Here is a 12,516-nt window from a genome sequence, read left to right as displayed (position 1 = left end):
GATGGCGGTCACAAGATGGCCGTTCAGACGCCATCTTGGATTGCTGCTCTGTCTTTACAAACCCCATATTGAATTTAATATACACATATTTTAACAGACTATAATCCTATAACAAAACACATCCAACAGTATACAGAGCAGTATAAACAAGTCATTGTCTGTATGACATTTTAGTTTGTCCTGACTTCGTTAAAGCTTTTTGTGTAGCCTGTTGGTGTATCCCCTGGAAGACCTCTGCGTACCCCCAGGGGCACCCGTAACCCTGGTTGAGAACCACTGGGTTAGAGAAACGTGTGTGTGTGTGTGTGTGTGTGTCTAGGAATCAGGACTCCTGGGGTCTATCCTGACTGCGAGCGGAGTGGGGTCTAATGGTTAGAGCAGAGAGCTGGCAGGTAGGATTCGTGGGTTCTAGTCCAGGCTATGCAATTGATTCATTCTGTGACATGGTTCGTTCTGCCTTGTCGTCCTGTGACATGTGGAGCGCAAAGACCTTCCCCAGCCCTTCCCTTCCGGCTGGGTGGTGCAGGAATTAATGGCCGTAGAGCCTGGGCTCTAAGATCCTGGAGCAAAGCGTCCTGGAGAAGGAATTTGTTCCCCAAGCTTGACTGGCTCCCTGCCCCATCCCTCCCTCCGTCAATCAGAACGAATCCCTCATGGCAGAGCTGTTGTCTGGTTACCCGCAGTGCAGACCCAATCTATTGTGTCCTGGCTGCTGTTCAGCTCAGGTTAACAGCATGGTCTGTTTCTGTGAACTCCCCCAGAGCTTTCGAATGGAAGTGAGAGTCTTCTTCACATCCTGCTCTAAACTGTGAGGAGTGTCGCTCTGTGGCTGTTCAACAGCTGCTGCATTCCTACCCCAGAGGTGGCATCATTTCAGTTCTGGGTGAGTGATCCCTGTGTAGTGTTGTTGAGTGCTGTGGCACATCTGCTATGCTCCATCCAGAGCTGTCTGCATTTCAATGCCAGGTGAGTGATCCCTGTATTGTGTTGTGGGGGGGAGGGATAGCTCAGTGGTTTGAGCATTGACCTGCTAAACCTAGGGTTGTGAGTTCAATCCTTGAGGGGGGGGTGCATTTAGGGATCTGGGGCAAAAATTGGGGATTGGCCCTGCTTTGAGCAGGGGGTTGGACTAGATGATCTCCTGAGGTCCCTTCCAACCCTCATGTTCTATGATACGCTGCTGCGCTCCACCCCAGAGGTATCTGCATTTCCGTGCTGAGCGAGCAATCCGTGTGTTGTTATGCAGGTACTATGCTCCACTCCAGAAGTGGCTGCAATTCAGTGCAGGGTGAATGAAAGTCCATGTCTCATTTTGCAAAGCATGGGTTCTCCAAGCAAGGGTGCTGTCTGTCCCATGTTCCTGCTCAATAGACTCTGGATTCTTAGCATCAGCGGAGCTACATTTTGAGCAGTGGTGGAACCAGGAGGCAGCTGGGTCATTGGTGGTTCCACCTTCAGTTCTACCTATTGGCTTGAAAAGGCACCACACGTATACCTAATGGCTGCTGAGGGGGGCAGTTGCCCCCCGGCCCGCTAGTAGCTCTGCCACTGATTCTTTTTAAATGTTCATTGTGCTGCTTCCACCAGCCACTTTGATTTTGTTTTCTTTTACAGACCCAAGCAAAACGCAAGCGGCAACCTGGCTAGAAGCAGATCCGTGGAATTGAACAGACTCATCCAATTACTGAGCCTTCCCAGAGCCGGGTGCTGCCCTCACGATACATCCAATCTAGAGGACCTGCTAAGCTCCCAGTAGATGTAGCCTAGAGCCAAACGCAGGCCAGGCAAGGTGGCTTCGCCCATGGAGTTCAGGTCCAGGGATTCAGTAGGGAGTAAATGGCCAGCACTGGATGCTTCAGGTTTTGGTGCCCACCCAGAGACGGCTGGGGGCTGATTTTCAATTACACCCCTGCAGCTGGCCCAGGCCAGCTGACTCCAGCTCCCGGGACTCGGGCTAAGGGGCTGTTTAACTGCGGTGTAGCCTTTGGGGCTCAGGCTGGCGCTTCAACTCTAGGACGATGCGAGGTGGGAGGTTCCCAGAGCTCGGGCTCCAGCCGAAGCCAGAACGTCTGCACCACAAATAAACAGCTGCTCAGCTCGAGCCCTGTTAGCCGGAGTCAGCTGGCCCGGGCCAGCCGTGGGCACATAACTGCAGTGTAGACACACCCTAAGTGCCCACAAGCCCCCCTGGGAGCTGCGGGTATTTAGCACCTCTGAACTCTAGGCCCCAGGTGTCTCAACGTGGGCACCCAAAGTTAGGGGCCATTCAAAATCTTCTTGCCACTGTCTTCCCCCACCCCACACTGCTCCTCAGACGTTCCTGTTAACTGCTGGAAATGGCCCACCTTGATTATCACTACAAAAGGTTTTCTCCCCCCGCTCTCCTGCTGGTAATAGCTCATCTTAAGTGATCACTCTCCTTACAGTGTGTATGATAACACCCATTTTTTCATGTTCTGTGTGTATATAAATCTCCTGACTGTATTTTCCACTGAATGCATCCGATGAAGTGAGCTGTAGCTCACGAAAGCTTATGCTCAAATAAATTGGTTAGTCTCTAAGGGTACATCTACACTACAAAATTAGGTCGAATTTATAGAAGTCGGTTTTGTAGAAAGCGTTTTTATACAGTTGATTGTGTGTGTCCCCACACGAATGCTCTAAGTGCATGTAGTCGGTGGAATGTGTCCACAGTACCGAGGCAACTGTCGACTTCCGGAGCATTGCACTGTGGGTGGCTATCCCACAGTTCCCGCAGTCTCCGCCGCCCATTTGAATTCTGGGTAGAAATCCCAGTGCCTGATGGGGCTCAAATATTGTCGCGGGTGGTTCTGGGTACATATCGTCAGGCCCCCGTTCCCTCCCTCCCTCCGGGAAAGCAAGGGCAGACAATCGTTTTGCGCCTTTTTTCTTGAGTTACCTGTGCAGACGCCATACCACGGCAAGCATAGAGCCCGCTCAGATCACTTTGGCAATTAGGAGCACATTAAACACCACACGCCTTATCCAGCAGTATATGCAGCACCAGAACCTGGCAAAGCGATACCGGGTGAGTAGGCGACGTCAGCGCGGTGACGCGAGTGATGAGGACATGGACACAAACTTCTCTCAAAGTACGGGCCCTGACAATGTGGGCATCATGGTGCTAATGGGGCAGGTTCATGCGATGGAATGCCGATTCTGGGCCTGGGAAAGAAGCACAGACTGGTGGGACCGCATAGTGTTGCAGGTCTGGGACGATTCCTGGGGGTTGCGAAACTTTCGCATGCGTAAGGGCACTTTCATGGAACTTTGTGACTTGCTTTCCCCTGCCCTGAGGCACAAGAATACCAAGATGAGAGCAGCCCTCACAGTTGAGAAGCAAGTGGCAATAGCCCTGTGGAAGCTTGCAATGCCATACAGCTACCAGTCAGTCAGGAATCAATTTGGAGTGGGCAAATGTACTGTGGGGGCTGCTGTGATGCAAGTAGCCAACGCAATCAAAGATCTGCTGATATCAAGGGTAGTGACCCTGGCCTGTGTGCGGGTGTTGGTCTGGCTCCAGGGCTGGGGAGGGAGGAGGAGACCCGGGAAAGAGCAGCAGCAAGCCGTTCGCTGAGTAGACAGGACTGGGCTGGCAGCTCCAGGCGCGTTCCGAGCTCCGCGGAGAGGGACGACAAGGCTGGCTGGACTGGGTCTGCACTTTCCTCCGAGCCAGGCTCCGGGCAAAGTGTTGGTGACTGGGAGACCCAGCGTGTGCGTGATTACCCCAAACCTTCCTGCAGGCGCCGGGGGACTGGGTGGCACCTGGAAAGACCGTGGAGGTGTTTCCTTTGGGCCAGCTGTGGGGCTGGGGCTGCTTTGCAGCCGAGGGCGGTGGGGGGCTGCGTGGGGGCTCCTGCATGGGCCCTGCTGTCCGCCAGGGGACGGACGGCTGGGCCTGCACAAGGGGCCTGGGTTTATACCTGGCACAGACACAAGGGCTAGCGCCGCACAGCAGCTCATGAGGATCTGACGGGCTCCATCCCCAGCCGCGCCCTGACGTGGCCCAGCTCTGTGCCTCAGTTTCCCCCTCTGTAGAACAGGAGGATAGCGACACCAACCCTCCGGCTGTCCCGCTGCAGGACTGGGCCCTTGGTGGCATGGTTCTGGAGGAATAGCTTCATGCAGCCAGGGAAGGCTGGCATCAAGCTGTCTGTGTTTTCAAAGGCCCTCCAGCTCCCTCCCCTCCCCCTGCACTCTGGTGCGGATTACAGGGATCCCGGGGCGTTTTTTTTATTAGGAACGCTTCCCAGCCGCTGCTGCAGGCCCAGAACACTGTGTGTTCGCTTTCAAACCTCGCACTACGTCTGTCAGCCTTTTACAAGGCCAAGACAAGAGCTGGGGACGCAGCCAGGGCTGGAGCTCTTCTCCCTGTTCCTTTCCCGGTGTGCCAACCAGCCGGCTGCACCGTGCCACAGCCAGCAAGTTCCTTTCCCTTAACACTCAGTGGAAACCCTTCCTGCTGCCCCTTGCCAGCCACGCCAGCGTCACTCCCACAGACCCTGGTCGTCAGCGGGTGGGGATCAAACCTGGGCCTCTGGAGCTTAGTGCATGACTCTGTCTCATGAGCTAAAAGCCCCCTGGCTGGTAGCGACGGCTGCAGAGCAGACTCATCTTATCTCTCTCTCGAATGGTCTTGGTGCCACTCGATGGGACACAACACCACACCCAGAAGGTGCGTGGGTTACATCAGCTGGCGGAGGAGTAACTTCATGTCGAGCTTCAGATCCCCGTCTTGGGCTTTGATTGATTGGGGAGGGGAGTCCCCAGGCATGCTGGGGTGGCTGGGAGGAAATCGAAAGGAGCTGTTTGTGCTGAATTGCCCCCCCCCGTCACCCCACATTCTCCATCACAAACCCTGGGGCAGCAGCAGCTTCCAGTACACTGGGCTCCCCACAGCTCCCACCGGGGCAGACCTCGGCTGGGGCAGTTTGTCCCAGCCCTGTTCAGGGGCACAGCACATTCTCCAGCCCCGTTCCTGGAGCCGTGGTCACTGACACGAGCAGTGGATCTGCCCCAGTGACTTCAGTGCAGCTGTGGGACTCAGCGCTGCAGAAGAGGAGGCCCTAGGTAACTAGCAGCTGAAGCGCCAGGATGAGAACCCTGGGCCCGAAAGCCGCCCTGTATGACGTCCCCAACCGCTGTCCAGGGGAGAGCGCTTGCCCTGGCTCTGGGACTAGGGCTTTTAATCCGCTCTGGGTGGCTCCGTTCCCCAGCGGCGCAGGCTCGTTCCTACCAGAGGGGTTTATTGCAGTCTCTGTTTGCCTCCCGTTAACAGCAGGCGGGAGGGAGGGAGAAGCTAGGAATTGCACACCCACCCCGCAAGGCAGGTCGGTCTTTCCCAGAGGCTTGGGGAGAGGCTCTGCTTTCACTTTGGCCTGTTTGCTCCATCTGACGCTGTTGTGGGCCGGATGTAAACCAAGCTGGCTGGGTTTCAGTTCAACACTCATTGCAGGGCCTCTTGGAGAGGCACCAAGTCCCAGGGTTAAACAGGGCGCCCTGGGGCTCCCAGCTCCCTGCACAAACAGCAAGATCTCATACCCAGTGTGACGAAGTGGGACTGTTCTTAATGTTTCCTCTGAATAGTGCGTGGTTGCTCGGTTTCCCCTAGGCAGTTCTTAAGTATCTAGGTGGTGGGGTAAGGGTGTATGATCGTTGCAGATCCCTAGAGGGCAGGTGTGTGCAGGGGTCTGGACACAGAGAATGGCCGACACCCTGTTTCCTGGCAACTGATGACCTGGGCCCTTCCCCCCTGCAAGGTGAGAGCTAAAGGGGTTGGAGAACAAAGGAATCAGGTGCCCTCCTGGCTGGGTAAAGGGACAAAGCCCAGAGGAGGAGGGGCTGGAGGGAGTTCCAGTTTGAGGCTGGCTGGGACATGGAGTGAAGGGCAGACGTGGTTGTCTGGCTCACTGCCCCCCAGAATGGACCCCCCAGCTGAAGGGTCCAGTTCTCTGCACCTACAAGTTCTGTATTAGACCATGTTCCTCTCATCTAATAAACCTTCTGTTTTACTGCGAGAAGCAGCGCGGGGCGAGGGATGTGCTGGCCACGGCTTTCTGCAGCCCCCGTTGGCCTGCAGTGGGGAACCGCGGCCAGTGGGATCCGCGGTCGGCCAAACCTGCGGACGCGGCCGGTAAAGAAACTGGCCCGGCCCACCAGGGGGCTTACCCTGGGGGGCTGCGTGCCAAACGTTACCGACCCCGGTGCTACAGCAATCTCCCGTACAGCAATGGCTGTTACAAGACAGAGTAGGTTAGAACAACCCAGAGTCTAAAGCTCAGGTGTATTTGAGGATCTGGGCCAGTACTTGGCTGTTTCTATAGTAATGACCCCTGAGCAAGCAGTGTAATGTACATGCTTATCACTGAGCTTGTCCAGAGGCTGCATAGAATCATAGAATATCAGGGTTGGAAGGGACCTCAGGAGGTCATCTAGTCCAACCCCCTGCTCAAAAGCAGGACCAATCCCCAATTAAATCAGAATGACTAGATGTCCTGATGTGTAATAAAAACACTTCGAGTCATAAAAAATCAACCCAGCCTACTTTACAGGGCCTGATCCTTCTCTCCCTTACAGCATCTGAGCAGTAGGAGAATGGCTAATACGGGCCAGTATTATGGTTGTTGTATTCTATTTATAAAAGTATAATAATGGCCAGTATTATAGTTGCTGTATCGTGCTATAAAACAACAAAATAAATAGAAAAATAAAAAATACAAATGAATGTTTTGAATGAATTTGGGGAAAAGAATTTACAGCACAGTACAAGGATTTAAAACATTTAAAACATTCCTTTCTTTCTCTCCAGTATTATAGTCTCTCTTGTTCCAATTTTGGGTCGCAGGAGCGAGTAGTATAAAGGCCCTACCATCAATCAAACGTTAACCCCACCCTTTGACCCTGTAAGCCCTGCACACAGGTCACTGGAAGTCCCACCTCATGGGAGTATTACTTCCAGGGTCAAGGCGGACACATGTCCGGAAGCAAGGTGTGTCATGTGACCCCTGTAAGAACTCCTCCCACTGTCCTCTGCTGATCAGGATGGATTTTGCCCTGACAGGAACGACTCGAGAGAAGATTTGACCAATCAGGGGGAGTTCCGGGGTTTGTGTGACCCCTCTAAGAACTCCTCCCACTGCCCTATACCAATCAGGAAGGGTTTCAGCCGCTGGGGACCACCCCGAGAGGAGATTTGTCCAATTGGGGGGAATTCTGGGGTGGGGTGACCCGTCAGGAAGTGGCTCGTGTGACCCCTCTAAGAACTCCTCCCACCACCCTCTACCAATCGCGATGGGTTTTGGCCACAGAGGACAGCCCCGAAAGGAGATTTGACCAAAATAGGGTGGGTTCTGGGACGGGGTCAACCGCCCAGAAGAGGGTCGTGTGACCCCTCTAAGGACCCCTTCCAACGTCCTCTGCCAATCAGAGTGCAGCACCATCACCTCATAAGTCCCAACGCTGGGAAGAGGAGGCCATCTCTTACCAAGAAGACGTGTTTTAGAAATTGTGGAAAGGCTGAGAGGAAACGTGGACTCCTTTACCACTCCTGTGAGACCTTCAGACTTTGTTTTAGCCCCGAGGACCTTTGGAGTTGTGTGGAGAAAGCGCTACAGCAGCGACAGTTCTGAAGAGGATGAGAGAGAAGCCAAGGGGATTCCTTTGGCCCAGCCATTGATGGATATGCCAGAATCCGACCCTGAAGCCCAACTGCTCATGAGACACCCCCATGAGCATGGTGGCCTCTCGTCATCCGCCACCCTGGAGGAGGAAGGCCATCATGGCGTGGGGGAGGCAGTGGCAGACAAGGTGAATGGAAAAGACGTAGCTCAGGTAAATGAATGATTAAGAAGCGACGGTCGATGATTGGGTGTAATGGGGTTAGGAACCAGGGGTTGTGTAAATCTAAAAACAAGCAGTGGGAACTTACGCTTGTTTCTTGTCTGAAAATCTCTCAACAGCTTGACGATGCCTTTCTAGAGGACCCGGAGGCCCTGGACGGCGTTGCATCAAACAGAGAAGGTGAACCAGGCCCGCCTTGTTTTTGCTCAACGCCGCTAGAAATTATTGAAGATGACTCCGAGGAGGACGGCTATGAGGAGTTTAGGAGAGGCTTGGCATGGAACTTCCTGAGCCAGTGCCACGTCACGAGCGTAAAACTGTTATGCGGACTATTGTACACGTTGCTGTTTATGCTGTTCTTCATCACTGTCTTAGGGAAAAGCTTTTTGAAAATGGTGAGGGCTGTGTCATAAATGCCCCAGCCCAATGGCACCATGCCTGTGTGACTTGGACTTCAATGGATAGAAACTGCAAGCTCTGGGGCCTGTGTGCTGAGCTGTGTTTGGAAAGCTTATTGAACACTATTATTGCCATAGGTTATGTTATGCAACATCTGTGCCTAACCCAAGAACATTTAGCGCAAGCGGTGACCTTGAGAAATGCTGTGCAATTCAGTGGAGACCCTGACCCTGTCTTAAAGAAAATGTCCAAAATGGAAGATGCCTGCTTACAGTGTTACATTGACCGTCTGGTCCACACAAAAACTGACAGAACCCTGCTTAAGAAAAAGACTATTTGTAAGAAATCTAAAAGGATTAATTGAGAGAATGATGAGGGGACAAACATGCAATATCAAACTTGGTCGCTGTACATTTTAAAAAATCAAATGAAAAGGGCTTTGTGATTATCTGTGTTTCTGTTAGAAGGTCTCTGGCCCTTTAGTGAGCTAAAAGTTTTAATGGAGATCTGGGTTTGTTTTCAAGAAGCTGTAGGACTTTTAAATTGAAAAAAAAGAATGGTTTGTGAGAACCTAGCTCTTGTGTCTTTGTGTAAAAGAGACCCATTTACAGCAACAAGCTGTGAAGTGGGAGGGGAACAAATCCTAAAAATGTGTTTACAGTGTAACCCTTCTGCCCATCAGAGTTGGCAACAACAGGGTCTAGGTTCAGTATCTAGGAGTTCCATTCCAGTAACACAATGCAAAACCAGGTCAAGCCCCCACCAGTGGGCACTGAAGCTCCCCTACGACAAGTTGAAATCACTGAATACTGTGTTAAATAGTAGTGGGGCTCAGAGCTGGGGCACCATGAACCCAAAGTGAATTCAGCTCTGCAGTCTGTAACCAAACTCCTAATAGAATCAAAATTCTCTCTGATATTACATAATAGAGAGAAGGTGCAATTGGTGTTTAGGGCCCTCAGAAGGGGGCTCACACCACTAGGCACAAACCTCCATCCTCAAACTCTCTCAATTCACTGGGTTTTGGAATCCTTGTCCCTTGCCTAGCGAGTGCTACTTAGTTGATGGTGAGTCCCTCCGTCATAAAAGGCCAAGTACAGTTCCACTGTCCTTGATTCACATAATCAGGATAACGACACTTTATTCTTCCTGCTCCAATAACAGAGACACTGGGGATCCCACAGCAGCCAAAGCGACCGTTTGGGCTCCTGTGGGCTCATGCTAGGCGGGGTGGGTGTGCCTGTGCAAACGAGATCAGCTCCTGAAGTCCTTTTCCACAACTCACCACCAGATGTCAGGGTAGAGCTCATCCCGCCTCTGCTTACAACACGAAAACAAAACAGGGATGGTTCAGACATGTGTTTGAGTACAACAGAGTTGACTCATCCTGTTGAACTGAATGGTTTTAACCACACCCCCACTGAATAGTGAAGGTAACTGTGATTCCTCACCCTTGTTGCTATAGGGATAAATTTGATGGGTGTGCACCCATAGTAAGGGAGGTGGGTGGGTGAGTTCGGATTAATATGAAATGAAATAAAACCTCAGGAATTCGCAGATGCTATTGGGCAGTTTAAATATAATCCCTGGAGTTGGCAGAACTCTACTGGACAGTTTAAAAGGACCCAGGAACTGGCAGAACTCTACTGGACAGTTTAAATATGACCCAGGAGTGGTTTTGAATGCTATGGGTCACTCTTTCTAGCAATTCAAAGCCATTAAAAGTTTAAAATACTATATTTACCAAAAAAACCCAAAACAACCAACCAAAAAATCCCACCACACACATTAATAATCAAGGTGGGCCATTTCCAGCACAAATCCAGGTTTCCTTAAAAGGTAAGTGATCACTTTAGATAAGCTATTACCAACAGGAGAGTGGGTTTGTTTTTCTTTGGGGGGGGAGGGAGAAAACCTGGATTTGTGCTGGAAATGGCCCACCTTGATTATCATACACATTGTAAGGAGAGGGATCACTTTAGATAAGCTATTACCAGCAGGAGAGTAGGGTGTGGGGAGAGAAAACCCTTTGTAGTGATAAACACTCATTTTTTCATGGTTTGTGTGTATAAAAACATCTTCTGTATTTTCCACAGTATGCATCCGATGAAGTGAGCTGTAGCTCACGAAAGCTCATGCTCAAATAAATTGGTTAGTCGCTAAGGTGCCACAAGTACTCCTTTTCTTTTTGTGTTTTAAACTCTCTCTCTCTCTCTCTCTCTCTCTCTGTGTAAAAAAAACATAGGTGGGTTTTTTTTAAAGTATATGGCTGCAAACTGATAGTAATGGTGTGTTTCAAACTAACAGGGTGTTTTTTTACTGTGCAAAATGTGTTTTAAACTGGATTTTAAAAGTTGATTTTAAAAGCAGTTTGGTTTTTATTTTTGCAAAATGCAAAAACCTCATTTTGCAAAATAAAAACCAAACTGCTTTTAAAAAAAATGTTTGCGGGTTTGTTGTTTTTTGTTTTAAAGTGGTAGAAATAAACTCAAAACTCCTGTTTGTTGTGCAGCCTGAAATGGATTATTTTGTTTGAAAGCTCTGACTTTTTAAATAGAAAAACACCCTAATGAATATTTTATTTTTAACTTTACAAGACAGTTTCATGTGATTTATAATAATAATAATAATCAATCATCATAATCATCATCATAATATTGTCTGCTCCACCGTACGGTGAAAACATGAGAGACCCTTAGACCAGAGGGTAAACAAGCTTAAAAGAAAAAGAAAAGAGACAGCTGAAAAGAAAAATTCCCCAGATGGATGGATGAAGCCCAGTAAATATATTGTGTTTGTGAGGTTATGAGGTTTTGTATTTTAAGTAAATACATCGGTGTGGGTGAGAAAGATGGTAAAGTTAAGTTTTGTAATATGTCCCTTCCCCCCTAATCGGGTATGTGCAGTTCTCCTGACAATGCTGTAGTCAAAGCTACAGGGACAGCTCCACCAGACCAGCCAAAGAACCAGAAATCTGCTTTGAGACCTTTAACAACTCAAAACAGCACAAGAGTGCAGATGAAGCATCAGGGCAGTCCAAACCTCAATTACGTCAAAGCCAAGGACAAAACAAAAAACTCTGGTGAAAACCAACCACGCAAACACAACGCCAGTTCCTCAGCGGCCACCTCCACACCAAGCCCTGAGAAAACTGTGAGTGAAAACGCCCACCTACGATGCTTCGTTCAGAAGACTGAGGGACGTTGTATCCTCGGGGGTTCTAAAAGAACGGTATTCTAAAAAAGGTTTGGGAAAATATGATGCTTCGTTCAGAATACCGGTGAATGGTGTATCTCCAGGGGGTGTAAAAGAACGGAGGGCTGGAAAGCACATCAACAAAGCAAAAGCTTTGGTGGGTGACTTTTTGAAAAATATTTCAATTTTTGGCTCTGCGCAGGCGTGACTAGTCATGGAAAGGGGCACCCGCAAGGATACACATCAGCTCAGGTGTAAACAAAAGGGGGGATAGCACTTGGTGGACAAACAAATGGCTGCCAAAAAGTTCCAGGCCAGGATCACTGTAAAAATTTTAAAAAGAGCTAAAGAGGTAATGGGGAGGGGGGACAAAAAGAGATGCCCTCGACTGGAGGCTCTCAAACTGGCATGTCTGAAAATGGGGAGCTGGAATCAGACTCTCACACAGAGTCTGGTTTAGAAAATTCCCCAGGAGGGCTCTCTAGAATGATGGGTCCCCATCTTCTCCCGATGACCCTCACGGAGGCGCCTCAGAGTCTGACTCTCAAATAGCATCTGATGTAGAAGATGCCGCTGATGGTCCCGTAGAGGAACCCCCAAGTAACCCTGAAAATGCAGAGGTGTGTATGGAGAGAGTGAGAAGTTGGCAACGTGAATTACCTAGATTTGGGGGGTTGGTGTATTGTGAGGAATTTCATTTTGTCAATCTTGAGCGAATAAATTCAGCTCAGCAGGTTGTTGAAGCCATACACAGGGGGATACAGTTAGTTCTCGATGACGTTAATGGTAGGGTAGGCCCTGATGATTATGTTCAGTTACATTTAGAGAGCTGTAATTTAACTAAGCCGTTGTTTTCGGTCTGAAGAACTAGGGATGAGCTGTCTGCTGAGGATTTCTTCAATCAGACCTCAAAGCTGCCACAGAGCAATAGAGTTGCATGTCAATGGGACATTGCACCTCGTTGTGACACTTGTAAAAAAACAGGGGTGGGGACCGCTCATAGAGTTTTAAATTCTATCCTCAGTAGTCAAATCATCCATAAAAAAAAAGAGACAATGTTTA

The sequence above is a fragment of the Eretmochelys imbricata genome, chromosome 1 (genome assembly GCF_965152235.1).
Source record: "Eretmochelys imbricata isolate rEreImb1 chromosome 1, rEreImb1.hap1, whole genome shotgun sequence".
NCBI classification, from domain to species: Eukaryota; Metazoa; Chordata; order Testudines; family Cheloniidae; genus Eretmochelys; species Eretmochelys imbricata.
Note: the sequence above shows the minus strand (reverse complement) of the source record.